The sequence below is a fragment of the Macrotis lagotis genome, chromosome 1 (assembly GCF_037893015.1).
Source record: "Macrotis lagotis isolate mMagLag1 chromosome 1, bilby.v1.9.chrom.fasta, whole genome shotgun sequence".
Lineage (NCBI taxonomy): Eukaryota > Metazoa > Chordata > Mammalia > Peramelemorphia > Peramelidae > Macrotis > Macrotis lagotis.
The window spans coordinates 827,254,375-827,280,709 of NC_133658.1; the positions used below are offsets into that span (position 1 = coordinate 827,254,375).

The window sequence follows — 26,335 nt, forward strand, 5'->3', positions numbered from 1 at the left end:
TATTTAATGAATAAAAATCAGCTTTTCACTTCTCCTACCCCCATATACCAAAATTTGTTTAGCCCTTCTCCAGGAGGAAGCTACCCTTTGAGTTCCCATTTGGGATTTACCATGAAAAGAGTTGTTATAAAATGGATTAATTTTTTTTTTCTTTAGGATGTAAACCTAATGGTGTTATATCTGGGTCAAAGGCATGCCCAGTTTAGTACGTTTCTGGGCAGAGTTCCAAACTGCTTTCTAGAATACTTCAATTCACAGCTCCACCCAACAGTGCATTAATGTACCCTGTTTCCCACAGGCCCTCCAACATTTGTCATTTTCCTATTTTCTCATCTTTGCTAGTTTGGTGAGTATAAGGTACAACTTCAAAGTCACTTTAATTTGAATTTCTCTAACTATTCATGACTTGGAGAATTTTTTCATGTGGTTGTTGATAGCCCAGGTTTCTTGCTTTTAAAATAACCTATTTGTATTCTTTTGATTATATATATATATATGGTAATGGCTCTTAGTCTCATAAATTTAATCAGTTCCTTCTATGTCTTGGAAAAAGACCTTTATTAGAGAAACTTGCTACAAAGATTCCCCCCCTGCCCCAGTTACCTATTTCTTTTCTAATTTTAAATTGCATTAGAATTGTTTATACTTTTAACTTTAAAATTTTGTGTAATCAAAACTGTCCACTTTATCTTATGTGAACTTTCTGATCACTTATATAAAAATTATTAAAAAAAAATAAAATACAGGGAGTTGTATCAAGACCTGTTCTCTAGCTTCCAGTAATGGGGAATGTTCTCAGTTAGTCTCCCTCTTGCCTTCCCAGCTTCCATATCTTCCATAATGGTTTACTGTAGGAAAAAGAAAAGAATAAAATAGAAAAAAAAATCTGCTAGGAATAGCTAACACATTAGATGACAAAGTGAGGATAAAAACAAACAAACAAAATGAGCATATCAGAATAATAGGCCAAATCTAACAATGTCAGATTTAGATGGGATAGATATAAAATGTTACACTTAGGCTCAAAAATCAACTTCATAAGTTGATGCTTGGTTCCTAAAAAAAAAAAAAGAGCTAGAATGTCCAAATGCTAGTGGGAGAGGTATGACCTAAATATTCAAATCTTCCAGGAGCTATCATTATGAGATGTGTTCAACATGGGTCCTGGGGGCCCAGCACTATGTAGCAATGAGCAGAAGTTGTAAATAGGCAGCATTTGACTAGTACGGAAATATTTGCTAATAATGGTTATTGTAGAGGAAGCTGGATGATAAAGTCAATAGAGGACCAGGACCTTGAGTCAGAAGGACCTGAGTTCAAATCTGGCCTCAGACACTTAGCTGTGTGAACCTTAATCCTGAATGCCTCCAAAATAACAACAACAATGGCAATAATAATAGTTACTGTCTAAAACTGAAATGGTCAAGATGGCAGAGTGGAGGCAAGAACTCCCTCAAGCTCTCTCCCAACCTCTCTAAATACCTTTAAATAATGACTCTAATAAAAATCCTAGAGTGGCAGAACCCATAAAATAACTGAGTGAAACAATGTTCCAGTGCAGGACAACTTAGAAGATTTTCAGGAAGGGTCTGTATAATGGGATTAGAAAGGGCCACGATGTAGCTGGGCCATGCTGGAACAAACTGGGCCCAGCCATCCAAGAACAGCCCACAAGGCACCTAGGTCCCTGGGGGTACCTGTGGAAGCTGTGGCAATACCCAGACCTATCAGCCCAAGAATTGCCAAGGACAATTGGGAAGGTCAGCAGGAAATCTCTGCTACACCAGAGTGAGTGTGGGAGCCCAGGTCAGTGTAGGTCTCAGTGCCAATCCAGCCCAGGAAACGAGGAACAGGCCTGAGGAGTCACCTCCAACTGCTTCCAGAATACTCAGTCCATGGATAGTAAAAGGTCAGGGGAGACTGAGTAGGTCTCTTTGCTATCTCTGAGGCAGGATTCTATTGCTTCACGCATACTAAAATCCATGCTGCAGTCTGAGGCCCCAGTCTCTCAAGAAAAAGAGCTTTACTGCCATAGTGGAGCAGGGACCCTCCTCACAGTTCCAGGGCAGAAGGTAGTGCTTGTGGTCATCCACAGACCAGAACAAAGGCCAGGAGAACAGTCAGAACCTCTGATAAGACCTTGGAGGAATTGAAATCCCTGGGGGATGTCCTTGAAAATAGCTATCAAAAATTCTCAAGGGGCAGCTAGGTGGTGCAATGGATAGAGCAGCAGCCTTGGAGTCAGGAGTACCTGGGTTCAAATCCAACCTCAGACACTTAATAATTACCTAGCCGTGTGGCCTTGGGCAAATCACTTAACCCCATTGCTTTAAAAAAAAAAATCTAAAAAAAAATTCTCAAAAGCTTGGTTCCATCTTGAAAGTAGTGCCCCACCTTAACAAAAGGATAAAATCAAGTCATGGGTTTGGCAAACAACAGTAGAAAAAAATCTGACCATAGATAATTACTCTGGTCTTATGGAGGATCAAAATCTGCACTCAGATGACAGCAAAGTCAAAGCTTCTGTATCCAAAGCCTCTGAGAAGAATTGGAATTGGTCTTAGGCTATGGAAGAACTCAAAAAAAGATTTTGAAAATTAAGTAAGGTAGGTAGAGGAAAAATTGGAAAGAGAAATGAGAGCAATGTGGGAAAATCAAGAAAACCAAGTCAGCAACTTGGTGAAGGAATTACAGAAAAATACTGAAGAAAATAACATCTTAAAAATTAGTTTAGATCAAATGGGAAAAGTAGTCCAAAAGACCAATGAGGAGAAAATGCCTTAAAAAGCAGAATTGGTCAAATGGAAATCAAAAGCTCCCTAACGAAAAATAATTCCTTCAAATGTAGAATGGAGCTAAGGGAAGTGGATGACTTTGTGAGAAATCTAGAAACAATATAAGAAAACCAAAAAATGAAAAACTAGAAGAAAATGTGGGATATCTAATTGGAAAAACAACTGATCTGGAAAACAGATCCAGAAAAAGATAATTTTAAAAATATTGAATTATTTGAAAATATGACCAAAAAAAAGCAACTAGAATTCATTTTTCAAGAAATAATCTAGGAAAATTGCCCTGATATCCTACAAGAGGATAAAATAGAAATGGGGGAATCCACTGATCATCTCCTGAAAGAAATCCCACAATGAACACTTCCAGATGTATTATAGCCAAATTTCAGAACTCCCAAGCCAAGGAGAAAATTTTACAAGCAGCCAGAAAGAAACAATTCAAATATCATGAAGCTACAGTCAGAATTACCCAAGATTTAGCAGCTTCTATATTAAGGGCTTGTAGGACTTGGAATATGATATGTGGAAGGTAAAAGAGCTCAAAAGCAAAAAATCATCAACTACCCAGCAAAACTGAACATCCTCTTTAAGGAGAAAAGATGGATATTCAATGAAATAGGGGCCTTTCATACTTTCCTGATGAAATGACCAGAGTTGCACAGAAAATTTGCTCTTCAAGTACAGGACTCAGGTGAAGCTTAGAGAGGGTAGATAAGAAGGACAATTATGAGGTATTTAATGATGTTGAACTGCTTGCATTCCTGCATGGAAAGGTGATACTGATAACTCATATAAACTTTCTCATTTATTAGGGCAGTTAGAAGGAATATATATATATATATATATATATATATATATATATATATATATATATATATATATATATATAGACAAGCACAAGAGGGAGTTGAATTTGAGGGTATAACATATTATAAAGATGGGGTTAATGGGCAAGAAAGGAATATACTGGGAGAAAAAAGAAAGAAGAGGTAGAATGGACTAAGGTATTTCAAGTAAAAGAGTAAAAAAAAAACTTTTAAAATGGAGAAAGGGAAGGTGAGAGGGAATGAGTGAGCCTTGGAGGACCTGTCATCAGAAGTGGCTCAGAGAGGAAATAACTTATACTCTCAATTGGGTATAGAAATCTATCTTACCCTAGAAAGAAAATAGGAGAGGAAAGGTTTGGGAGAAAAGGGAAAGGGAGAGGGGAGGGGGTGTAGGTGATAGAAGTGAGGGAAGATGGTAGGAGATGGTAGTCAGATACAACACACTTTTGAGGAGAGACAGGGTGAAAGGAGAGAGAGAATAGAATAAATGGGGGTGAGGGGAAATAGGATGAAGGGTTTATACAGCTAGCCATAGTAACTGTGGGAAAAAATTATTGAAGCAATTTCTCTGATGAACTTCTATCCACCCCAAAGAAAGAGCTGATGGTGTCTGAATACAAACTTTTTTCCCTCCATTTTATTTTTCCTTGAGGTTTCTCTTTCTTTGGGGGGTGGGGGAGGATTATGTTTACTTTTACAACATAACCTACACCAAGTAACTTCAAGAGTGGGTGTGGGGGTGGGAGGAAGGGAGAGAATTTGGAACTCAAGGTTTTGGAAGTAAATGTTGAGGCTTGCTTTCACATGTAGCTGGGGTAAAGAATATAAAAATAAAAATAATAATTTGTTAAAAGTGTAATGGTATACTTTAAAAAGCAATTGTTTCCTAATCATTAGAGGATTTCAGTGACTAAATGAATGTTTATTGGGAAGTTACAAGAGGTCTTTCAGTTGAAGTATGGTTTAGACTAGATACATTTTTGAAGTTTCTTCTAAATCTAGGATTCTGGGAAGCAGATGAGCCAGGAATAAGAGACCTCTTACTAAATAAATTCAAAATCATTACCAGGATGTGGGATTATTTTAGCTCAGAATGTGTCAGGAAGGAGAAGCAAGAGGCATCTTGGGTGTTGTGATTACCCTTGCTACCTTTCCCTAGCTATTCAGATACAGTCAAGGCCAAATTTCTGATCTTGGGACCATTCTGCTATTCCCTATCATCCTAGAGGCATGTTGAGAGTTCCAGATGTAGCAATATAATCTCATAAAAGTGTCTTTCAGAATAACAAAAAGAAAACAATGAAACTGAATGTTATGGGCCCCTAGATAGAGATATGAGAATATATCTTCCTCCTCTCTTTGAGAGGTGGGAGGCTACAGACATTGTACACTGTATAGGAATTGGTCCAAAAATAAGTTAGTTTTGCTGTATTTCCCACCCTACCCCTACCCCTTTTTATCTTCTTTATTATAAAGAATGGTTCTTGAGAGGGGGAAGGAGGAAAAACATTTGAAAATATAGTACTATAAAAACAAAACACTACACAATTTTAAAATTACTGCAGTTTAAAAAAGAAATTGTCTTTCAGATCTAAAATTCAATTACTCTAGATAGAATTGGGGGGGGGTAGCACTTTATAAATTATCCCACCCTTAGGCAAAACTAGCTTTACATAGAAGGAAAATGGCCATGGTGGGGGAGTGGGGTTAAAATTTTCAAAGGGTGGGAAAAGTTTATGGAAAGAAGAATATTTTGGAGGACCTCTAATTGAACTAGAACCCCATTGACTATGCATTTAGCATAGTATCAATATTGTGAGAACAATGTGATCATTTTGACTTTTGTGATGTCATTTTTATGGCTACTCCCAGCCTCCATGGTGCCATTATGCCTGAAGACCCTACTGCTGGAGAGTTCAAGGTGTCCACACTAAGTATATCATCAATATGGTAAATCCCTTGGAGGGCCATTAGGCTACCTAAAAATGGAGAAGACTTGAGCTTCTTTACCAATCACCCTTGAAGATGAGGTCTATGAGCAGCTGCTAAATTCCAGTCCAGGCAGGATAGATAAATAAATCTAAATAAATAAATAAATGAATGAATGAATAAGTAAACAGAAAAAAAGACTTTATGGTGCCTCTAGGATAGAAAAAAAACTGAGGTACAAGGTATTCCTGAAGATATTATTGGCAATTTTAGGGATCTGATACCGTGGAATTACAACATAAGCAGGACAAGCAACATTCTGAACAATGAATTGCTATTTTCTAAAGAAGGCAAAGAACTCCCTTCTTGCTCTATAGTTAAATCCAGGGTTTATCATGTCATGGGCACTGGGATTAAACTTTCCTTTATGTAACTTGCTTTATCAACTTCAAATTTCAATCTCTTTTGCATAAAAGGGAAAGGATGCCTGCTACAATATGGCCTTATACAATCATTTCCAGAAAAGGGAGGAAAGAGAGAGAGTTGGTCAAAGATCAAAGGTGACAATCTTATTTGTCTCTGCTCAAAAATGAATAGTGAGTGAGGGCTGGCTAGTGGGAAATATATTACATAGGGGGAAAAAAAGGATCTCTTTTCTTTTTATGGAGGGGTTTTTTTTTTGTCTGGGAGGAGATGAGATAGAGATGGCTTCTGAGATCTCTGCCAAGCCTGTCAGTATGGTCTCAAAATCAAAATCCTACCGGACAAAGCAAAGAACTTGATCAGTGGGCATTGGAATACAAGTAGGGGTACATGACAAGAATCAACCTTCCAAAGTTCAGAACAGCACTGACAAGGCTATCTCATGGATGAGTTAGTGAGAAAATAGCTCAGATCTTGTAAACTGTCTTTTGCTTTGAGCCAGGATTAGTTCTAGGGCAGCTAGGTAGGTAGTAGATTAGAGGGGCTGTTGTCAAAAAGACCTGGGTTCAAATGTGGTCAACACAACTATGTAACCCTGGACAGATCACTTCACCCTATCTGCCTCAGTTTCCTCAGCTATAAAATGAACCAAAGCAGGAAAAGGCAAGCCACTCTAGCATCTTAGCCAAAAAAACCAAAAACCCGAATTGGGTCACAATGAGTCAGACTATGATGGAACTCAGATTAAATGGCAGTTAGAGTTAGAAGAAAGTTAGGACAGAAGGAGTGGCTTAAAAATGCCTATTGACTGACCATCTATTACTTCTGCATATATACTCCACATGAAAGGAAGTCAGGTGGAGTGGGTAGAAGGCAGTATCAAAGTCAATCAACTTTTGATCTAAATCGTCATACCTAATAGTTGTGTAAGACCCTGGGCAAGTCACTTACCCTATTAGTAAATCAGGTGATTCTTTAAGACTAAGTTGCTGAATAATTGATCTTCACAAGTGGGAGGAAATTTCCTCACTGGGTACTCCCTAAAAGGCTGATATCACAGTCACTGGATCTCCATCTATCCCCCCATTCCATCATTCCCATCTCTTTCCTCCCCATACTTATTCCATATCACCTAACAAAATACCTTATACAAAATAGTTATTCAGTAAATATATATACATATATACATATATATATATATATATTAAAGGAATGAATGAAAAAAGATTATTTTACCTCATCAGAATAATAACAAAATCAAACTATATGACCAGTCCTCAGCCCGTGGGCTGCATGTGGCCTTCAAAACCCATTCATGCAGCATTATTGCATTTTATTATTAAACTCATTGGTATTATGCATTACAAAAAATCATAAATAAATATTAAATTCCTTATGCAGCCATTGAAAAGTTTTTGTTTGATTATGTGACCCAAGAATAGCTAAAAGGTTGGACACCCACCCACAGTACTGGATGATACCATTATTGTAATTACAAAACAAAAAGAAAATAATTTTCCATGATTTGCTGGACCATAAATGAGAAATTGGATGTTGTGTGTAAAAAGAGATCCTCAGAACAAGTTTTTAGTTATGGGGACTATAAAATACTTAGATAAATGCTTTGTTGACTGACTAACCAAAGATTATAGCTCAGCCAAAGGAAAGAAGTTCCAAAAAATCAGTAAATTTGCTTCTCTAGGGGCTAGGGGTATGATATCTAGAGGTCCTAGTCAGGAGGACTAAAAATTAAATTTTGTTAAATGTAGAAACTTCTTTATGGAAATGAGAGTATAGAGAGTTGTTTTATATTTTATTTTGTTATTTGTCTTTGTGTTTCCAGTTCTGAGCACAGAGCTGGCACTTGAATACATATTTGGGGAAGACAGTTAAATTCTATGTTTTTATTTAACTTTCAATATAATACATCTGACCAAAAAACCTGTAGATTATTATTAAACCTGTGCTAGTTTCTAGTAACCATCACTTCCCTTCCTAAGTGTTCACAACCTCCATATTTAATAATTCATTCTAAAAATTTTGTTGGGAATGGTGGTAGCAGCAAATAGTCCTTCTGAAGACCAGTAGATAATACAAGAGAAGCATACACCCAGCAAAGAGTCTCTTGCTTTCCACTAGGGATATGCATGGCCAGGGTGCAAAAACAATTGGGGCAACTCATATTTTTTATTCTTTTTTATTCTTTCAGAGCAGCAAATTCAGAGCAGGTAATCTCATTATGCAGCCCTCTGCTGGTCACTGAATTTCCATTCTCTATTAGAGTATCTTTCCTGGTGTATGTGCCCCTCATGCATGTACTCCAGTTACTGATGCTCCTTTAGTCACACCTATTTCTTACATGTATGTTTTCCATGCATTTTTCTAAATTATATGTATTCTTTGTTTATATGTCCATTCTCACTCTACTGGGGATGGGATAACATGGATCCATATGTGTATTAAAAAACTCTTGTCACTTGAAGTATTTAGATAGAGATGGTGGGGGAAGCAAAGGTTCACTATATCAGAGAAGATTCCCTGTTGGGCTTTTAATAGCTCAAAGAACCTTGAGGATATTAGACTACAAACTCCAAACACTTTAATGTGCATTACTATGGGGGGGGGGGGAGAAGGAGAAGAAGGAGGAGGAAGAAATGGAGGAGGAGAAAGAGAGGGAGGAGGAGGAGGAGAGTAGGAGGAAAAGTTAGAAAAGGAAGATAAGAAAAGAAGAAAAGGAGAAGAAATGAAGAAGATGAAGAAAAGGAGAAGAAGTAGCATCTTTATATATCAAATACTATGTTCCAGGCACTATGTTAGGCACTTTGCAAATATTATGTCATTGATCCTCACAAGGACCCTCAGAACTGCATATTTGTTTGTTTGTTTGTTTGTTAGGTTTTTGCAAGACAAATGGGGTTAAGTGGCTTGCCCAAGGCCACACAGCTAGGTAATTATTAAGTGTCTGAGATCAGATTTGAACCCAGGTACTCCTGACTCCAGGGCCGGTGCTTTATCCACTATGCCACCTAGCCGCCCCTTGCTATGATTTTTGAATGAATATTGACCCGGACCCATATCATACCTGATGCATGAGTGCTCAATAAATTCTTATTGGTTGATGAATATCTTTGAATTTGAGATAGCAAGGATAGCAAACTATTATACAATTAGTATTCAAATTTCACATGTGAAAACACTAAGGTTCAGAATATATCTACATCTCCAAGGAAAAACAATTAAAGAGAGTGCCAGTGCTAGGAATCAAAATTAGATCTTCTCTCTCCAAATCCAATGTTCTTTCAAAAATACCATGCGGTTTTCTGGTTAAATGACCCAGTTTCCATCATTTGTAATCTTCCTTTAAAAGCTCATTAAAGAACTCCCCATGAAGCTGTGTTGGGGTCTTTAAATCCTGATTACTTAATATCCTCAATAGGGCCAACAGGATCACTTGGGACTAGCACCAGGATTTTGGTTTTCACATCTACTTTTTTCCCTCTCAAATTATCTTTCCTTTGAGAGCTTCAGACTAAGGGATCATTCATATCTATCTTTTCTCTAAACTTCTTAAAATTTGCTTTCCTAAAAAGTTTAGAGGGAGAGAAAACTTCCAGAAGAAGGCAGAGAGCATAAAAACTCTATAAGTTGGCCCTCAAAAATGATGATAGAAATGATGAAATGAAATATGATTTGGGAGAATTCTCAAAAGCAAATGAAAACTAATAGAAATAATTTCAACAATAGATAAATTAAAGTCCCAATTTAGTCAAACAAAACAAAATATTATGGAGTAAGAGAAGTAAGTAGAAAAAAGCATCAGAAAAAATTTACTGGAATAATTAGAAAGAGGATAAGAAATATTGTAAGAAATCTCAAGAGATACTCAAATGTATAATGGATCTACTCAAGGAATTAATGGGAGAATTAAAATTAGAAAAAATAATGAGAATAATTAAAAGAGGAAGTGAACACAGATAAGAAATCCTTGGGGGAATTAAAATGCAGCTAAAAAATTTTGTGTTGAAGATAACGACAAATTTCAACAAAATTAAGATAATGAATAAAGGTTGAAAAATGTCAAATGAATACAAGCAAAAGCAATACAAATATAGCAGAAGATAGATTAGTAGATAATGGTTGAAGTATACAAATAAGTTCAGAAATAAAACTTAGAGATTTGGAAGCAATACAAATAAAAAGTGTTGAATTTGGAGAACAGATCAAGGAGAAAAATTCTCAGTTATTTGTGTTCTTGAAGATATTGAAAAGAAGAATCTTTAAAAAAAATTTTAGTGAGAGCTTTTGTTTTTATATCACCATCATTTTCAAACATATCACTATCATATCTCTTCTTAGAGAGTTATCCTTCATAACAAAGAATAAAAAGAGGGGGAGAAAAATAGTGCAAAACTAGTAAATGCATCAGGAAAACTGAGTCTGAATACATCTAATGTTCCAATCCTCACCTCTGTAAGGAAAGAAAGGAAAATAAAATTGAAGAAGAGAATTTTCTCACTGCCTTTCAGTATATACTTTTTTTTAAAGTTTTTGCAAGGCAAATGACCACACAGCTAGGTAATTATTAAATGTCTGAGGCTGCATTTGAACTCTGGTAATCCTGAGTCCAGGGTCCGTGTTCTATCCACTGTGCCACCTAGCCACCCCCAGTATATACCTTTAAAAAAGAACCAATATACCTTTAAAAAATGGGGGGAACTTAAAACTAACTCTCCTAGGCCTTATCACCATCAAACTTCTTTACTACAATAACAAGCCCCCCCCAAAAAATTCTGAAGATACCAGAAAGAAAAAAAGAGAGTATCGACACCAATCAGAATCTTACCAAATTTTTCTGCAAAAAAATAAAAAATAATCTGAAATTCAAATGTGACATAAAATTTAAAAATAAGGGTTACATTCCATTCTATTAGTTCTGAGAGAAGAGAACGGATATTTAAAAACCAAAGTCGACCTGGAGAAAAATGGAGAAAAGCTTCCCCTTCAAAAGTGACTTTGTAATTAAAATAGAAAGGAATCCCCAGAAAGTAACATAAACAAAATTTTTAACTCATCATTTAGGTTTAATTTTAACATAAGAGGTTTTTTCCAAAGGGTCATCTTTTTTTTTCAAATACATAGATTAAAGAGAAAAGGTCAGAGCAAAGGTTGAAGAGGAGAGGGATTGGTGGTGATACTAAAGCACTTATATTTTACAAAGAGAATAAGGATTGAACTTTAGAGTCATTTACAGATTTAACATCAAAATATATGTAGCAGTATTTCCAGAATGAGGATAATTCTATCTTCCTCAGTGTTCCCTAAAGGGTTAGGGAAGTCTTTCTCTACTTCCTTTCGTTCAGACAGATCCCCATTTTAGAGTGTTCTCATTATTAACTGCCAATCCATTAGCTTTTATAAAGGGGCATTTATTGTGATGATATAACCAACACCTAGAAACTCATTACTCTTTATACTACCTCAGTCTTTGGGGAAATTGGGTTTAAATTTAATACAATTTCTACATAGCATTCATCCCATCAAGGTCATACCCAAATTCGTCATAGGTTCTGGATGATTTCATGTCTCACTTACCAAAGGTCCTAAAGGTCATTCCAACAGGGCCAAAGTGCTAGACTGCCTAGTCATAAATCCTACTCTGATCTTGGATCTATTAGTGGTTGGTTCTCTTGACCTTTTGAAGCTCATAACATCATAGCTATCTTCAATCTTCTTTACCTAAAACAAGAAAGAATAAATATAAATAGGCAAAGAAAGAGCCTTATATTGATAGGTCTCAGATGTTGACCTTAGAGCCCAAGGCTCCTCCTTTGGTAGCATTGTCTCTCTTCAAAATACAGCTAGGCATGAAAAAACAAACAAACAAACAATAAAAAAAAAATAATTAGGGCAGCTAGGTGGCACAGTGGATAGAGCATGGGCCCTGGAGTCAGGAGTACATGAGTTCAAATCCAGACTCAGACACTTAATAATTGCCTAACTGTGTGGCTTGGGCAAGTCACATAATTCCATTGCCTTGCAAAAACTTAAAAAAAAAATAACAAAATAACAAAAAATAACAAAATAACTGATGGAGGGCCAGGCCCTGACTGACTTTGAAAAAATTGTTTAGTTTAGTTTGGTTGGTTTTTTTTTTTTTTGGTAAGGCAATGGGGTTAAAGTGACTCACCTAAGATCACACAGTTGGTAAATATCAAGTGTCTGAGACTGGATTTCAACTCAAGTCCTCCTCACTCAGGGTCAGTGCCTGATCTACTGCCTTACCTGGCTAACTTTTGCAGCATCTTAGTCCTAAATATGTGGTCAATCAAAAAACTTCCTCTTCACCATGTAGTTCAATGGACCAAGTACTGAATGTCTATACATGCTCAGTAGAGAAAACTGTTCATATTCATAATGATTAGACTCATTGACCATACCATGGCTACATACACATTTACTTATTCATTCATTCGTTTATTATTTGTTTTCTATTATATGTAGTTTTGGGGGGGAAGGTGAGTTAGGTCATAGCACCTGAATGACAGGAAACAATATAGAGTTCTGTCTGGCACTTTTGAGATATGCTTATGGGGAAACATTATATGCTCTCCTTAGATAGACAAAAAACCAATATATTCCCACATTTTATTGGATTAAAATATTCACATTCAAAGTTAAGAGTTTTGGGGATGTTTTCTTCCATTTTTTTGTTTTGATTTTTTTTAATCCCCTTAGTTAAAATCAATGCTTTGTCATTTTGTTTGGTTTTTGTTTTCACTATTTTAATGCTAGTTGATTTCCTCAGGTTCTTCTCAGATTTCTTCCCCCATATCCTGTTTGCCAGACCTGTCCCAAATTCCTTGAATTTATTTACACTCTTAATTTATCTTTTAAAAAATTTATTCATTGAATTTTCTCTTTCTTTTGCTCTTCTCTTTCCTCACTGTTAGGAAATATTTCACAATCTTCCCAGCTCTCCAATCTTTTATTTTAAATAACTTTCTTTTTCTATACTCTTTTTCAAAAAGGTTTCCTTTTTCTTGTCCTCTTTTATTCTTTTCTCTTTTAGATTATTCTGAATTTAATTCTTCTAATTCATGGGATATATTCTTAATAATTCCTTTTTATTTTATCCCTGTCCCTCATAAAAGTAAAACTTCTGAAATATTAGGTTTGATCTCCCTCTTTCATCCAATTTTTATAACCATTCTGAATCTTACACTATTCTTCCCCTAACTCCCACTATGTCTCATCCCTACAAATATAAATTCATGAAGGAAATATTGTTGGATGGAAGCAAGTTTCACATAGATGAAATAATGATTTGTCCCAAATCATAAAACAGAAACCTATCATTTATCCTTTTTTCTGATGAGAGGATAAGGCGGTATTTCTGGTTCTATGTTCTCCCCTGACACTGCATTAGGTATCTTTGCATAACACATATATCTCTTCTCCCCAGCAGGTATGCAGCTCAGGAAGATAAAACCCTTTTTCAAAGACAGGGGATTGGGGGGGGTCCTACTAAGATGCAAATTCCCACCCCCCCCAAGACAAAGCCTCTCCTTTAATATAAACTTTTACAACTCCTCTTAGAATACTTGTTAATGGTATCCTTTTCCTTTTTCACTATTCTTCTCCCGGTTGCTTTTGACTGACTTGGCCACTGTTCCCCTTCTTGCTAAGAAATTATAATCCACTATTATTCCTTTTCTGCTCACCAAGGAACATGAGAGTTGTATGGCACTAGCAATCCCTCTGATTCCTCTCTTTTCTTCTATTTTTCTTGTTTCTAGCTCTTCAACATTTCTTATTTACATGCCCTTCTCATCAGTTTTGCAAACGTACCCTATTTCAATCTTTCATTACCTATTAAATGGGACATTTTTTGGTCAGAACATCCAGTAAAATTTTTATTTTTTTCAATTATATGTAAAAACAGTTTTTAACATTCGTAAGTTTTGATTTCTAAATTCCCTCTTTCCATCCCCTTCCTGAGATGGCAAACAATTTGATATAGGTTATACATATTCAATCATGCCATACATTTTTCATATTTTCATATTAGTCATGTAGAAGAAAACACAAAAAAATCCCAAACAAAAAATAAAGTTTAATAAAAAGCATGCTTTTGATCTGCATTCACACTCCCATCAGTTCATTCTCTGAAGTTTAGTAACATTGCATCTCTTCAAAATATAGCTAGGCATGGAAAAACAAACAAACAACAAAAAGTAATTGATGGAGGAGCATTTTTAATCATAAATCCATTGAAATTGTTTTGGGTCTTTATGTTGTTGAAAATAGCTATTGTTGTTTGTCCTTCATTCTTTTTTTTTAGGTTGTTTTTTTTTTTGCAAGGCAAATGGGGTTAAGTAGCTTGCCCAAGGTCACACAGCTAGGTAATTATTAAGTGTCTGAGACTGGATTTGAACCCAGGTACTCCTGACTCCAAGGCCAGTGCTTTATCCATTATGCCACCTAGCTGCCCCTTGTCCTTCATTCTTGAAGAAGACCATGATATGAGGGAGGTGATACCAAAACAACCATGAGAATTGGATTTGGATGAGGAATTGCTGTGCTAAGTCACCAGCCTCATTTTCTCCTCCAGAGTCATTTGGGACCAGTGGCTAGATATGAATCAACACTACTGGAGATGGCCCTGGACACAAGGCAATCAGGGTTAAGTGACTTGCCAAGGGTCACACTGCTAGAAAGTGTCAACTATCTGAGGATGGTAGCTCCAGCCACAGCTACACCTAGTTGACACAATAGAAGAGAACAGAATGAAAACAGCTGTCATCACACTTGATCTTTGTACATTATCACTATTGTACAATCTGTTGGTTCTGCTCACTTTACTTCATATTAATTCATGTAAGCCTTTCCAGGTTTTTTTCTGAAAGCATATTGCTCATCATTTCTTGTAGCACAAATTCCATCACAATCATATATGATACTTGTTCAATGACTTTTTAAAAATTATATAAATATATCATTTGTTTTCCAATTATATAAATAGTAGTTTCTACCTATCATTTTTTGGTAAGTTTTGAATTTTACACTTTTTTTTCCCTTCTCCCTCCCCTCTCACAGAAGGCAACCTGATAATCTTTACATTGTTTCCATGCCATGCATTGATTCAGCCACCTCTTAATTGATGGACATCCACTCAATTTCTAAATATTTTCTATCACAAAAATATTTGCCATAAATATTTTGTAACAAATATGGGCCCTTTTCCATTTTTTTTTAATCTCTTGGGATACAGACCTAGTAGTGGCATTGCTGGATCAAAGGGTATGCATAGTTTGATTGCCCTTTAGGCATCATTCCAAATTGCTTTCCAGGATAGTTGCATTAGTTCCTAAGACCATCAACAGTATATTTCTTGGAATATTTCAACGGCCTAATAACTGATCTTCTTGCTTCCAATATCTTCCCACTTCAATCCACTCTCTTTAAAGGCACCAAAATGATTTCCCTAAAGTACAGGTCTAATGATATCATTCTTTTATTCAAATTCCTCATCATTACCTAGAAGTTCAAATATAAACTCTTTCATTTGGCATTTAAAACTCCTCATAACTTGAACTTTTCCTGTTTCTAATCTTCTCATAAATGATTCATCTTCATACATTCTACAATGTAGCCATATGAGCCTACTTGTTATTTCTAACATTTGACCCTCCTTTTCCTACCCATGAGCTGTTATCCTGGCTGTGCCCCTTTCCCTAGAATGGACTCCTTCCTCACCTTTGCCTCTTAATATTCCCATTTTGTTTTGTTTTTTCAAGATTCAGCTCAAGCACTAACTTTCCCAAAAAATCTCTCGGATCCCCTCCTCAGTCCACCCTGGATCTGTGACCCTAAACTGGATAATGAATGATAAATTGCCAGTTGGCACCTTTTTCCAAAGACTGCATGACATCATCCTGCACCTGGTATGAGCATAGGACTCATAAAATATGCTATTTATGAAATATATTATTTCATCATTTTAGTTATATCTTGCAGATGCAGAACAATTCTGTGCTATCTGAGAATATTATCTTGACTACTACAAGCAGTGACAGACTGAGATCCCAGAGGGTATTAGCTATTTCTCCCTCCCAAAGTTTTAGCAGTAACACCATGGGCCTGTAAGTGTTTTTTCTAGTGTTACAACTCAAAAACTACCACAGGTGTGCTTTATCTACTTATTATTAGCTAATAACAATTAGCCAGACTTAACTAACTTTAGAAACAAAAGCAATGTAGTAAAAATATATAAACATGCCCCAAACCATGGAACAATCTTTTCTAAAAGTATATACAGAATCCAGAGGAAAGTGAGCTTAGCAAAAATGTAAGGTAATTCATAGCTCCTGGAAGTTTTCTTTCCTTTTGTGAAATTCTCATTTAAGTCTCTATCACTCTTCTTCTGGACTCCTAAGATTACTGACATTGTCTTTCCTTGCTTGGATATCAAGTTGGTCTTTGGCTCTCAGTGCAGATACTACCCATCAACTACTTAAGATATTGATGAGAACTCCAAATTCTTTGGAAACTACATCATCCTCTAAGCAATGTTATGGGGGGGGGGGGATAGAAAGGCAGATTTCTCACAAAAGTTCTCTCTTCTAGGTAAGTTCACATATCTCATATATTTGGGTTTTGAAGTGGTTAGCTATTTTATACAAGAATTATCTTTGCCTTTTTGGTCAATATCAGACCAAATTATTCTCTTTCTCAGAGCATCTACTTTTTTGGAGACAATACCAGTTTATTTCCTGTAGTGAGTGTCATCTCATTTTATTTTATTTTTTTTTTAGGGTTCATCAGTTTTCTTTCTGGAGGTGGTTAGCATTTTTCCTCCTAAATTCTTTGGTATTGTCTTAGATCATTGTATTGATCAGAGTAACTAAGTTTTCCATGGTTGATTACTGTTACAATATTGCTGTTACTATGTACAGTGTTTTCCTAGTTATGATCACTTTACTTTTGCATCAGTTCATATAAGCCTTCCCATGTTTTTCTCTGAAATTTTTCCCTTTCTCATTTCTTTTTTCCAATTGATATTTTATTTTTCCAATTACATGTTATGAAAGTTTTTCAACATTCATCCACATGTATATGCATATTTTTAAGTTACATAATTTTTCTTCCACCTTCCCTTCCCACTTCCTCCCCTCAGTGGCAAACAGTCTGGTGAATATTGTACAATCACATTTGTTTTTATCATGTTTACTAATTAGTCATTTTCTATATGAGGAATTAGGATTAAGGGAAAAGAAAGAAAACCAGTGGAAAGTGGAAAGTGGAAAGAAATATATATGAGAAATTTTTAAAAAGTGAATGTAGGCCAGCTAGGTGGACAGAGCACTGACCCTGGAGTCAGGTGGACCTGAGTTCAAATCCAACCCTAGACATGTAATAATTACCTAATTGTGTGATCTTGGGCAAATCACTTAACTTTTGCACAAAATAAAAAAAAAGTCAATGTAGTGTTCATTCAGATTCTGTATGTTCATTCATCTCATTTTATCTAATTGTTTTTACTTCAACAAAACTGATTAAAGACTTTTTATAACTCATTTAGTGCCTTTGATTGATTCAATAGGTTTCTTGCCTAATAAAATTATCATCTCGTTAGTCACTTTAAGTAGAGTGAGATGATTGATTGATTAATTCAATTGATCCTACCATTTTACTATATTAGTCTAATTGTTATTCCTTCATATTTTGAGTTCTTTCTCCTATTCACTTACAAAATATGCTATCGAAACAATGAAATCTAATAGTTATATACCTAAACATTTAAAGAATTCTTCCCTCAATCTCAAAGTTGTTTTGATGTATGTATTTAATTTCTATTCTAAAACTGTGCATTTTTCTTATATTATTTCTTACAGGGCATTTGTTTTATTTGTCATGTTCTTTAAGGAAACTTGTGACCCTTAATCCTATGATTTTAAATTATTTCTGTAATCCTGTCTTTATTGTATAGATAATTCACTTTGGTTTCTATATAATTAAAGTGTTCTTTTAAACTCTTTGTGTTGTTTTCCTTCCTTTTCCTTCTAATTTGATAATTTTATTCTACTTTGATATTTTTGTTTTCTGTGCTTATTATTCTCTTTCTCAGAGCATCTACTTATTTGGAGACATATACCATCAAGTATTAAAATTTTTTTGCTCTTCTATACTATGAATGTTGGAGTTATCTCTAAGCCAGGTGTCTGTGCAGTCAGACCATTGATTTCTTAGATATAAAATCAGAGTGTATATATACATATGTATTTGTGTGTATATATATATATATATATGTATATATATATACATATACATAAGAAGGAATAATAGTGGAAAAATATATGGCATGGGATAAAAAAAAGATTTAGCTCTGAATCTCTGAATTATTTAAACAAGTTATCGAAATCAAATAATGGGAATGGATAAGAGAAATGACATTAACACTGACTTTTCACAAATTAAATCAATATAAATTAATTGCTACAAAAGGAGACCAAATGAGCTCAGCATGAACCTTACTCAGACTTTGTTTTTAGAAAGATGGCTGCCAAAGACAATCAGATTAGAATATCAAATCATCTATAAAAATCTTGAAAAAGGATGATGGACAGTTATGAGTAGTATCATCTTATAAAGTAGAGAGAGATATAGTGAATGGCAAGCTCTATCTAAAGAAGGCTTGGTGAGCTAAACTCCTAAGCAAAATTATTCCAAGGGCATTTGAGGATGAGGATGATAATGATGATGATGATGATGATGATAATGATCATGACAGCTAACATTTATATAGTGCCTATATGGTAGAACTTCAAAATTATTATTTCATTTGATCTTCACCATAATCCTGGAAGGTCTGTGCTGTTTTTAATCTCCATTTTGCAGATGAGGAAACTAAGGCAAACAAAAATTAAGTGATTTGCCTAGAGTCACAAAACTCATTCATAAGTATGCTTACAAATACAAGAAAAATGGAAACTATTTGCAAAAATTATTACCACAAACTGTTTTCTCCATTTGGGCTAGTGCAATCATCACATTCAAACCTTAACATAATAATCCTTGAGATGCTTAGAGAGGAGTAGCAATGGCATTAATAAGAACAAAAAAGAGAAAAGTAGCTGGATTGAAAGCAATTACAATCACAAGCATACTAAGAGAGATGAATTTGCAAGGTATCTAAAGGAGGCAAAGATGTCAAGGACATGAAAATAAATCTCAGATCTTCAAAAAACCCAAAAAGGATCAGGAAAAAATGAACAATTGCCAAACTATATTCCTACTCTCTCATGTATACAAAATATTTATGAAGGTCATTAATACAAAAATTGAAGTCATATTTGAAGATAGTAGAGGGAAAAGAACAAGCAAACTTTTGCAAATTGTGTTCAACAGCTTTCATCTTTACCATCTCATATTTGATTGTGTGTGTTCAAACTTTTAGCTCTTTTGGAACTTATTGCCCAACAAAAACTTGTCAAAAGCCACATATAGAATTTAATATTTATTTATGACTACAATCTAATCCATATTACCAATGAGTAAAATAATAAAATGTAATAATGCTGAATAAATGAATTTTAAGGGTCACATGCAGGGCTGTGAGTTGGACATCTATAATATAGATGATAAAGATGTAGAGAATATATTGAACATATTGTTTGTTGATTATAAAAAGAATTTGGCACAATAGACTAAAATGCTTCTTTGTGGGCTCTTTTACAACAAGGTATATGTGAACACAAGAAAAAAGAAAAGATATGATTTTGGGTGAGGAGTAAAGAGGAAATGTCAACAGATAAATAGCAGGGCAATCCTTAGCTTAGGCAACTGGGTATCACTGTGACTAGACCATTGGTCCTAGAGCTAGGAAGAGTTCAAATCTGTCCTCAAATACTTACTCATTGTATAAGTTTCTACTGACTTTCCCCTAATATAAAAATGAGAGTAATAATTGCACCTATCTTAGAGGATCAAATGAGATAATATTTATCAAGTGCTTAGCATGTAGTAGGTGATACATAATTGCTTATTGCCTTAATTTTGGGGAGTATATATGTGTGTAGGGGGGAGGAACAGAGTACTTATTTATGTAAACAATTTGATTTAAAAACTATATATTATAAAATTCTTATGTCTATGGAAAATATACTTATTTATCTGATTAATCCTTTTTTTTAGGGGTTTTTTTTTGCAAGGCAATGGGGTTAAGTGGCTTGCCCAAGGCCACACAGCTAGGTAATTATTAAGTGTCTGAAGCTGGATTTGAACTCAGGTACTCCTGACTCCAGGGCCAGTGCTCTATCCACTGCACCACCTAGCTGCCCCTGAAAATATACTTATTTATCAATGAAAATTTCAGAATAATTAATTTGCAACTTTCACCCTTTCTTAAGAAGTATTGTAATTTAAAACACTGAAATTATAGAGATGAGGTGACTGTCTAAATTTGAATTACTGTTGTAGTACTTGAGATCACTTATCTAACAATTCTAGTGGCACACAAGGCAATTAAAGAGTGAGTCCCCTGGTCTATCTTCCTTTTATTGTTCAGTTGTTTTCAGTTGTGTCCAGCTCTTCAGGACCCCACTTGAGATTTTCTTGGCAAAGATACTGGAGTGGTTTGCCATCATTTCATAAATGAGGAAATTGAGACAAACATGGTGAAATGACTTGCCCAGGGTCACACAGCTAGTGTGAAGCCAGATTTGAACTCACAAAAATGAGTCTTTCTAACTCATCCCAGTCCTCTATCCACTGAGCCACCTAGCTTCCAAGGTCCATCTTCTTAGCCATACACAACACTATTCTTCACATATTCCAGGAAGATATTTTACATTTTGACAGCTCACTTCATCCCCATACTGCCCTCAGACTCTTAAGACATAAATCCATAATCTTTTTAGAAAGTGTTTTCAACATCATTCAATAGTTAATATCCTAAAACTACAAAGATAAAGAAACAATCCTACCTTTCATGGACGCTCTAAGTCATGGTAAGTCCACTGGGTAGGTTATGATGGGTGCAAGGTCAACATATGAAGAACTTGAGAAAAATTATACCCGGAAGGATCATGGAAATGTGAAGGTTGTTGTTGTTTGAAGAGATGAAGGAGGGAAGGACTTTTCCCAAAAGGGAAAGGGAGGGGATATAGGACTGTGCAAACATAGAGTCAGGCAATAGCAGATGGACTTTGGTGAACAGCTTCCAGTCCTTTCTGGCTGGAATATAATTGTATAAAACTAGTTATGAAAACACAATGTAATAGTAGCAACACATCATTTCAAATGAAGAATGGAATAAAATAACTCTTCTAAAGAAAACATTTAAAAAGCAGTGAAAATTATGTAAGACTTTGTGGTATAATAAATAAAGAGTTGGCCTTGGAGCCAGTAAGATGGGTTTTAAACTCTGCCTTTAACACATACAAGCTGGGTGATTCTGGGTCATTCGGGCCCAGCCAGCCAAGTCACCCTACAGATTAATGGCCTTTATTTCTATTTGAATTTGATAACACTGCTCTAGGTACTTTTCTTAAGTTTTAAATGACCGTGAAGATACAGGTCTGCATTCATAGAAAGATATTTCCTCCCACTTTGGAGTTCTCTATCCCAGAAAAACTGACAATTTCGGGTCCTGTCCTAAAAATGATTACTCTGGTTAATAAAAAAATAAAAGTTCATTGACTTATGACTCATTATTGATTATTGTCTTGTGTAGCTTTCAATAAAGTAATGAGAAAATTCATGTGCTTGCCTAACTAAATAAATTGAATTAACTGAATAATTAATTAGTAAACCAATTATTATTTTTGAGGCTTCCCTACCAGAATATTCACAGGGTTTAAAAAAATACCAAAACATATCTAATCATATAGGTCTCCCTTAAAATAATATTTTAGTGGGAGCAAAAAGTGTTTTGTACAGTTAATAAAAAGAATATTTTAAAATTGTTTATTTCACCTTCATTCCCTTTTTTAATGCCTATTTCTTGTGCATGTTTCATAATGCAACCTATTATTACCGCATTACATGGCCATGATTCATAAATAGACACAAAATTTTACTGCGTTGTCAAAATAGTTGGAGGATGTTGGTCTAGGAAAACAAGAGTTTAAGTGACTTGCCCACAGTCAGTTAACATAGTTAGCATGGTTTAGAGGCCAGTCTCCTCTAAAGACAAGCTGCTTCTCAGCAACTTCTTTTTTTGAATTAATTTATTTATAATTTTACAATTTTTCCCCCTAATCTCACTTCCCTCCCCCCCCACCCCCTACAAAAGGTAGTCTGTTACTCTTTACATTGTTTCCATGGTATACATTGATCTAAGTTGAATGTGATGAGAGAGAAATCATATCCTTAAGGAAGAAAAATAATGTATAAAGAGATAGCAAAATTATATAATAATATTTAACACTTTTTTTAAATTAAAAGTAATAGTCTTTGGTCTTTGTTCTAACTCCACAATTCTTTCTCTGGATAAAGATAGTATTCTCCATCACAGATACCCCAAAATTGTGCCTGATTGTTGTACTGATGGAATGAGCAAGTCCATTAAGGTTGATCATCACCCCATGTTGCTGTTAGGGTGTACAATGTTCTTCTGGTTTTGGTGATCTCACTCAGTATCAATTGATGCAAATTCTTCCAGGCTTCCCTGAATTCCATTCCTCCTGGTTTCTAATAGAACAATAGTGTTCCATCACATACATATACCACAGTTTATTAAGCCATTCCCTAATTGAAGGACATTCACTCAATTTCCAATTCTTTGCCACCACAAACAGGACTGCTTTTAATATTTTTGTACAAGTGATGTTTTTACCCTTTTTCATAATCTCTTCAGGGTATAACCCAGTAGTGGTATTGCTGAATCAAAGGATATGCACATTTTTGTTGCCCTTTGGAGTTAATTCCAAATTGCTTTACAGAAAGGTTGGATGAGTTCACAGCTCCAGCAACAATGCATTAGTATCCCAGAATTCCCCCATCCCTTCCAACACTTATCATTGTCCTTTCTGGTTCAGCAACTTCTTATATTGAACTGAAATCTGTCTTCCTTGCAGATTATATCTACTACTTCCAAATTCATATTTGCTATTTCCAAGGTTTCAAAGATAGTGATTGAGATATCTAGCCTAAGTGGTATAGTAGAGTGAACCCTAGACTTGGGAACCCTGGGCTCATCTTCTGTGGCACCATCTAGGAAGACTCAAAGACTTGAATCCAAATGGAGGGTTGGGGCAATGCAAGAGTTTCCTCTGCCACCTCTACCTCTCAATAATTTTTTGTGGTGCCTCTGATGAGCAGGCTCCTCAAAAGGGGGGTGAGAGGAGTGGGAAGTTGCAGAGACCCAAGCTTACTCAAGGAAAAAGGACAGAACTGACAAATATGTATTATATAACAATGACACCAACAACAACAATAATGATAATATCTATCTTTAAGGTTTACAAGCATTATCTTATTTGGTCCTCACAACCAGCCATAGGAGAAAGGTTAGGGTTATATTTTACAGATGAGGTAACTGAGGCAGAGAGATTTATCAATGTCCAAGGCCATATTTGAATTCAGGTCATCCTGATTCCAAACCTAGGGCTCTATCCAAATGCACCACATAATTGTTCTGAAATTTTACATAAAGAATAAAATTATGTTTTTGTGAGCAATTCTATTTTCTGATAGAAAAATAGTGGTGTTCATAGGTTTCATGATTGAGGAACTATATTAGACCTGACCCATGACAAAGAATAAATTGGGGGTGGGGGTGGGGAATAGAAGAGACTAGAAAGACAAATTGAATAATCATTTCATGACACCCAATATCTTGCCACTTAATCTGAAACTGAACTCAACTGAAGCTCTTGTTTTAGAAACTAATTTTTCTTATTAATCTCAACTGGAGGTTTTAGTTCTCTAAAGTAGGAATGTCAGATTCAAATAGAAATGGGGCCACTTAAACTACATATAACAATTTCTGTGACTCAGAAAACCACACTTGTTTATAATTTTTTTTAAATTAATACATCAACATACTAAAATCAGATAGGAATTGCATTTTAATCTCTTACTGGCAGCACTCAGGAGTGCTGTGGTCCATTACCCCTGCAGGTTGATTGTTTGACAACTCTGCTCTAAGGTAATCTTGGTTTATACTAGCCTGGTTTTTGGAATTTGTGTTTGCTTAGTTCCTAACTTGTGCCCCTAGAGGAGGAGTGGAGATTGCCCTTCCTCTGTGTTTGCATAAGCAATTTGTTGATGCAATTCCAGATAGGATAGAATCAAAGTATAGGAACAGACAGTTTTTTTGAATGTCATTTTATTTATTTTCAATTACATGTAAAGACATCTTTTTGTAAGTTTTTGAGTTCCACATTTTTCTACCTCCCTTCCTTCCCTCCCCCTCCCCATGATGTAATCTGATGTAGATTGTTCATGTACAATCATGTTTAATATATTTCCATATTAATTATGTTGTGAAAGAAAAATCAGAAAGGGAGAAAAAACCATGAGAAAAAGAAAAAACAGACAAGTTCTTAAAAAGTGAAAATTATGCTTTGGTCTGCATAATTTTTTCCTTTGATTATGGATGGCATTTTCTATCACACAAGCCTTTTAAAATTATCCCTGGTCATTGAACTACTGAGAGGAGGAAAGTCTATCATAGTTGATCATCTCATAATGTTGCTGTTAATGTGTACAGTGTTCTCCTGGCATCAGTTCATGCAAGTTTTTCCTGGCTTTTCTAAAGTCCAACTGATCATGATTTCTTACAGAACAATAGTACTCCATCACATTTATATACCATAACTTGTTCAACTACTCTCCAAATGATGGATATCTCCTTAATTTCTAATTCTTTGCCACTACAAAAAGAGCTGCTATAAATATGTTTGTGCATGTGGAACTTTTCCCTTTTTAATGATCTCTAGTAGTGATATTGCGGGATCAAAGGGTATGCAGTTTTATTACTCTTTGGGCAAACTTCCAAATTGCTCTCCAGAATGGCTGGACCATTAGTGTCCTGGTTTTCTCACATCCTCTCCAGCATGTATAATTTTCCTTTTTTGCCATTTTAGGCAATCTGATAGGTATGAGGTTGTACTATTTTTGAAAGTTAAAACCCAAATTGTTTATCACTTGAAAAATTTCAAACTCTCTCAATTACCAGAGAAGTGCCAACTAAAACACCAAAATGCCACCTTACACATATCAAATTGACCAAAATGGCTTAAAGTCATCTTTTAATCTCCTATTATGTTCTTTCCTGCCTACTTTATTTTGCCCTAAGGGGAAACATTCATTAGAACAATTCTGCTTTGAGCTGGAAAAAAGAACTCTGTCATAGTCTTACCAGTTTTAAAGATGCAACCTGTTCTGGTTAGACAACCAACCAAAGTAGGTTACCCCCTCTTTAGTGGTAGAGGATGAAAAGGTCCTCCATTTTAGTTCATCTGGGCATACTCCAAAGGCTCAGTTATACTTGTTTGTGAACCCAAGTAAGAGGAACAAACAGGGCAAGTTGTTTGGCAGAGTGAAGCAGTATGATCATGGTGGTCTGATCTACCAGATTTCTTCCCATGTGTGTGTGTGTGTGTGTGTGTGTGTGTGTGTTTTGTTTTCTCTAGATGCCTTCTGTTTGAAGAGTGTAAGCAATGGGGAATTTCTAGCATATGGCCCCATAGAAATCCTGTGTCTGTCAATTATATAGCTGGCAAATTATGTCCCCATAGGTAAATAGATTGATTTAGAACTGATAAGTGATAGGGCAGAGATAGATAGATTTAAGGAACTAAATGGTTTCAGGTCTAGAGTCAAGAGTTCACATTCATCTTCAGACACTAGCTGTTATCCTAATGAAGACATTACACCTTGTTTGCCTCAGTTTTCTCATCTGTAAAAGGAGCTGAAGAAGGAAGTGACAAACCACTATGGTATCTTTGCCAAGGAAACCACAAATAGAGTGACAAAGAATCTGAGATGACTGAAATGATTGGATCAACTGTTTTTCCCAAGCTCATATCCTATTGTGACTGAGTTAACTGTTTCTGAGATCAGGGAATGGACATGGCTGAGGTTACAATCTTCATCTACAATCTCCTTTTTAACTAATGTTTAGAGAATTTAAGATCTCTTTTGAAAGTCAACCAGTTGCTATAGTCACTGAGTACCTCGACCATTATTCCCATTGACCTTAGGGCTCTGCATTACCATCTTCAAGAGGACATACTTTGATTCATGTTATATTTGGGTGTCTTCAATAACAAGTTATAAAAGGATTTTAAACTACTAGCTTTATAATGAATTGAGTATGGAAATCAAAGAATTTTTAATGAATTTTAAAAGAATTGG

At 35.3% G+C, this 26,335-nt stretch overlaps 1 long non-coding RNA gene across 1 annotated transcript in view; it reads right to left on the reverse strand.

Annotated features, from left to right (window-relative positions):
* Positions 1-512: 512 nt before the first annotated feature.
* The window catches only part of LOC141508504 (uncharacterized), a 29,820-nt gene continuing 3,997 nt past the window's right edge, over positions 513-26,335 (reverse strand). The window contains exons 2-3 of the long non-coding RNA XR_012474449.1: positions 11,564-11,707; positions 513-848 (exon numbers count right to left, since the gene is read on the reverse strand). This is a non-coding gene — a long non-coding RNA (uncharacterized LOC141508504). The remainder of the gene's footprint in view (positions 849-11,563; positions 11,708-26,335) is intronic.